Source organism: Marmota marmota, unplaced genomic scaffold (genome assembly GCF_001458135.2).
Source record: "Marmota marmota marmota unplaced genomic scaffold, marMar, whole genome shotgun sequence".
NCBI lineage: Eukaryota > Metazoa > Chordata > Mammalia > Rodentia > Sciuridae > Marmota > Marmota marmota.
The window spans coordinates 22,550,328-22,555,291 of NW_026000153.1; the positions used below are offsets into that span (position 1 = coordinate 22,550,328).

At 39.8% G+C, this 4,964-nt stretch overlaps 1 pseudogene; it reads left to right on the forward strand.

The window, feature by feature from the left end:
* Positions 1 to 294: 294 nt before the first annotated feature.
* On the forward strand, positions 295 to 4,484 carry LOC107146079 (annotated as a pseudogene).
* The last annotated feature ends 480 nt before the right edge of the window (positions 4,485 to 4,964 follow it).

Below are 4,964 nucleotides of genomic sequence, written 5' to 3' on the forward strand. Positions count from 1 at the left end.
AGTCACCACGCTGGGGGAGAAGTCACCCAAGCCTGAGGGCAGAAAGATGAGGGAAGGAGCCAAGGCCCCGTGGGGGTGACTGGGCCATTGGCAGTGAGTCCCTGGTGTAAACCCAGGCCAGGCCTCTGCATTTCCAGGCAGAATGCAAAGTTGGGCACGAGCCCCGCCCTGAGCGGAATTCTGAGTGCTTGGGTCATAACTGACACCTCAGCACTTGAGGAGGTTCAGAGCAGAGGAGGATAGAGACAGAGGTGGTATTCACAGCAGGTCTGGTGGCTCACTGAAATTGCAGAGATGTCGTCCTGTTTTAGAGGCCTAGGCTCTGGCTTGGGCCACTCCTTGGGTCAGGTGGGGGCAGCTTGGCTTCCCTCATCGGCGATATCTCCAACATCACCAAGGACGAGGTTCTCAAAGATTTCGAGGATGTAGAAGCCAGTTTACCTAGTTATTGGAGAAAGAACATTGAAGATACCAAATGGATGATCAGATATGAAAATGAAAGACTTAAAAACTATTGTACTGACCTGGAAGAAAGGTATGCAGCATCCGAGCTACGGATCCAACATCAATCTGCAAATCACCAAAATGAACTGGCACAGAAAGAAGTCGAAATCAGGCAACGGAAAGCAAGACAGTTTGTACTAGAGGATGAGTTGTTGCAACTGAAGTCAGCTGCCCAACCACTGCATTCAGGAGCTGGTGGTGTACCATCAACCACTGCCCCGTCTTCATTCGGTCATGACATCAGTCATGGTTCAGCTTTTCCCGGTGATGACATGGACTTCAGTGACATCATTTCAGCACAACAAGAAATCAACAGACTGTCAATTGAAGTTTCAAGACTTGAATCTCAAGTAGGCCATTGGAGGGATATAGCTCAGCCAAAGGGAACACATAATTCTGATCAAAGTGAAATCTGCAAACTACAAAATGCTATTAAGGTACTTGAACAAAACCAAAGTCAACACCTTGATAATAATCAAGAGGAAATGTCAGTTTTGCAGAATGCACATCAACAGAAACTGGCAGAGATAAGACGCCGGTATCCAGAGGAATTAAATGTCTATCAAGAAAGAATTGAAAAACTGTTTCAACAAGGTGACTCAGGAGTTACAGTAACTGATGAGTCTAAAATCTGTGAGATGGAAAAAACTATTTAGGGTTCTACAAACTGAAAAAGTAGAGTCTGCAACAAAGATGGAAGAACTTGAGGATCAAACAAAAGACATAAATAAAAAAAGTTATCTTTGGCAGAAAATGACAGAGATGCCTTTAAGAGAGAAAAAGAGCAGCTCAGTGTGGAAAAGCGACAAATACTTGAACAGTGTGAAAACTTGAAACTGGAATGTAGTCAATTGCAGCCTTCTGTGATGGAGCAGAAAGATGAGGAAATTAAGAATTTGCAGAAAACCATTGAACAAATAAAAGCCCAGTTGCAGGAAGACAGAACACTAAAGCAGACAATTCTGATAGTTTTCAAGAAACAAAAGTTAAAAACCTTCCTATAGAAAATAGAAGTGAAAAACATGACCTGTAAAACTATGAAACTGAAAAATTAGTGAAAGATATCCAAGAACGAGAACTTGAGATTCAACTTCTAAATGAAAAGAATATACCTTTAATCAAACAGGGTGATCAGCTGTCCAAAGATGAAGTTGGTAAACTCACTCTAGTTAAACAGCAGAAAGATGTGGAGATACAAGCTCTTCAGGCTAAAATTTACCCAGGATGTTGTTTCCCTTCAGCAGCAACTGCAGACCTTCACTATGGAAAGAGAACAAATATTAGCTGTTTTGAATGAGAAGACAAAAGAAAATATCCAACTGCAAGCAAAACATCAGAAAATGAAGGATATAGTCACTGCCAAAGCAGCAGCCCTCATCCAACTTCAAGAAGAAAATAAAAAATTGTCCACCAAATTGAAAATACCGATCAAGATATGTTTAGAGAAACTCTGCAGAATTTATCTCATATCATTAGAGAAAAAGACATTGAAATAGATGCACTAAGTCAGAAATCTCTGACTTTATTGGAAGTTTTACGAACCTCTGGCACTGGTCATGAAGTTCCAGGTGTTAATAGTCATCAGTTAGAGGAGCTCCTACAAGAATGCGATGAATTAAAACAGCAAGTAAAAAAAAAAATGGAGAAATGGAAACAACAGGTAATGACAAACCTCCAAAATCTGCATCATGAGTCAGCCCAACATGAGGAAGACCTTCTTCAACTTTTAGCCACTTTTTGGTTGACAGTGATAAAAGTTCTAAATTAGGAGCAGACTACATTGGCCTCATCCAATGTTATGAGCTGAATGAAACCAAACTCAAACATTTTGGGCACAAATTAGGCCAGTTGCAGCAGTGCCTAGGGCAACTTTGCAGCAGCAAAGATCTCTTTTTAGGAAAACTTGATATGATTACACCCCAGCTGTTGTCTACCTCATCATTTACCTCCCAGTCAGCAGAGGTCGAAGAGCTGAGAAAAATCACTGCAAGAAAAAGAGGCCACCATTAAGGAGCTCTCCAGGAGAATTACCATAGGTTGTCTGATGTAACTGCTGCCACCTCCAAGAGAGAAAAGAAAGAACATGAACAAATTGATTCCAAAATTAAAGAGCTCAAGGAAAAACAAGATCTGGTATAAAATTTACTGAAAGAAAAAGACCTCTTAATCCAAGCCAAAAGTGATCAGTTACTTTCTTCAAATGAAAAGCTCACTGACAAACTGAATGAAAATGAGTTGTTGAGGCAAGCAATAACAAATCTCAAGGAGAGAATATTAATTTTAGAAATGGACATTTCTCAACTCTAAGGGGAAAATGAAAAAATGATAGAAACATCCCAAGAAAAGGAATTGGAGTATCAAGCATTACAAGAGACGGACATGAAGTTCTCTGTGATGCTGCAAGAACAAGAGTTGGAGTACCAGTTGATGAAGGAGAAAGCTCTTGTCTTTGAGCAACTGTTATGAGAAAAAGAACAGGGCAAGGCTAGGGAATTAAATGAGCTTTTAAATGCAGTTGAATCAATGCAGGAGAAGACCATTCTATGTCAGCAATAGACAGACCAACTCACCTTGTCCCTAAAGAACAAACAGATGGAAAAGAGTACCTCCAGCAAGAGGTTGAACACTTACATGACAAAGAATTACATTTAAATCAGGAGGTACAAAGACTGAGGAGCCATCTTTTAGAATCAGAAGATTCTTACAGCTGGGAAATTTGGGCTGCAGAGAAGAGAGAGAGGAACCTGAGAGAGAAAGTCACACTATTGGAGAAAAAGCTACTTTCCTCTTCTAATGCAAGTCATCAAGCCAGTGTGCAGGTAGAGTCCCTGCAGAAACAGGTGCGTTTCCTCTCCCAAGAGAGGGATGAGAACACACTGCAGCTTTCGCTCTACCAGGAACCAGGAAAGCAGTATGCCATGCCACTCACTAACCTGCAAAAGGTTCTAGAGCGTTCCCAACAAGAAGAAAAAGCTCTGTATTCCGCTGAATTAGAAAAGGAAAGACAACGTACCACCGAATGGAAGGAAAAGGCAGAAAATCTAGAAAGAGAGGCATTGTTATTACAGGAACGCTTGGATGAAGCCAACCGTGTGTTGGATTCAGCAACCAGACTTACACAACAGTTACAACTAAAGGAAGAACAGATTGAAGGACTTAAAAAACGATAAATGTTGAATAATGCACAAAAGAAATTGATGAACTCGGGAAATGGCACAGAAGGAAAAGTGGACAAAGCCCTAATGAGAAACCTGTTCATTGGGCATTTCCATACACTGAAAAGTAAGTGTCTCGAAGTGTTACAGTTAATGGGAAGCATCCTGGACATTCAAAAGGAGGAAATGGAGCAGTTGTTGAATGGAGATGATGGTAGTGTTACCAAGTGGATGATGGGATGGCTTGCGGGAAGATCAAAAAATGTTCCCAACACATCTTTGACACCAAATAAGCAATCTCTGCTTAATAGTTCTTTTTTCAGACCTTTTTGTTAAATTTCTGGAAACAGAATCTCCTTCATGTGTTCCACCACCAAAATTTTCTGCTCGTGCCATGAAGTGTCTAGACTCCAGAGGAAGGAGAAAGGAACGTGCCAATGTACCAAGAAGTGTGACAGACACAGCAGAATTCCGAGCTGGTAAAAGAGAGGCTGTGAATCCATTCTTGGCACCGCGTTCTGCAGCTGTGCCACTGATTAGCCTAGATGGACTTGGACCTGGTGGACCTGGGAATCTCCTTTTGAATCCCATCGCAAACTTCATGCCCACCTTTACACCATTGCCAGTGTCCCCCGACAATAGCACCAGTGTTGTACTAAAGGACCTTTTAAAGCAATAGGTGATTCTCAAGCCAGACATGATTTAGCACTTTGAAGAAGCCGTAAACACTTTGTACTTTTTATAAAGTGGCTTTTTGGAAAAGAAGTTGTATATTTGTAGGGAGAAAGAAAAAAGTTGATACATAGAGCTACCAAGTATTTTGTCTCCCCCTCCCCATTTTTAGTGTGTGTTTGTTTGCTGTAGCACTGTTTTAAAATAAATTTTACTTTGTTTACTAGTCCTTTTTTTTATATGATATTTTGTTCTGATTTCTATCAGATAATCAATAGCAATAATAACTATAGCTCCAATCTCTATCTTATGATTATATTTGTTAGATTTAATTATAGTAAGATAAAAATGATACATTTATATAACAGACAGAATAGAAGAAAAGTCCAACCCATATGAAACCCATATGAAAAAGATACATACCTCAGAATTTGGGCTAGCTGAAAACAAAATATGATGTAGCAAAAAAGTTGTAAATTCTGTAATTTATAAAAGAAAACACTATATAACTACTAAAAGAAAATTACAGTGGAGGGCCTGAACATGAAGTTTAGTTGATAAATTCTAAGATTCTTTTAATCCAAATACTATGTCACCTATCCCTTTTACTTACCTTCATCCTATAAAAAAGTC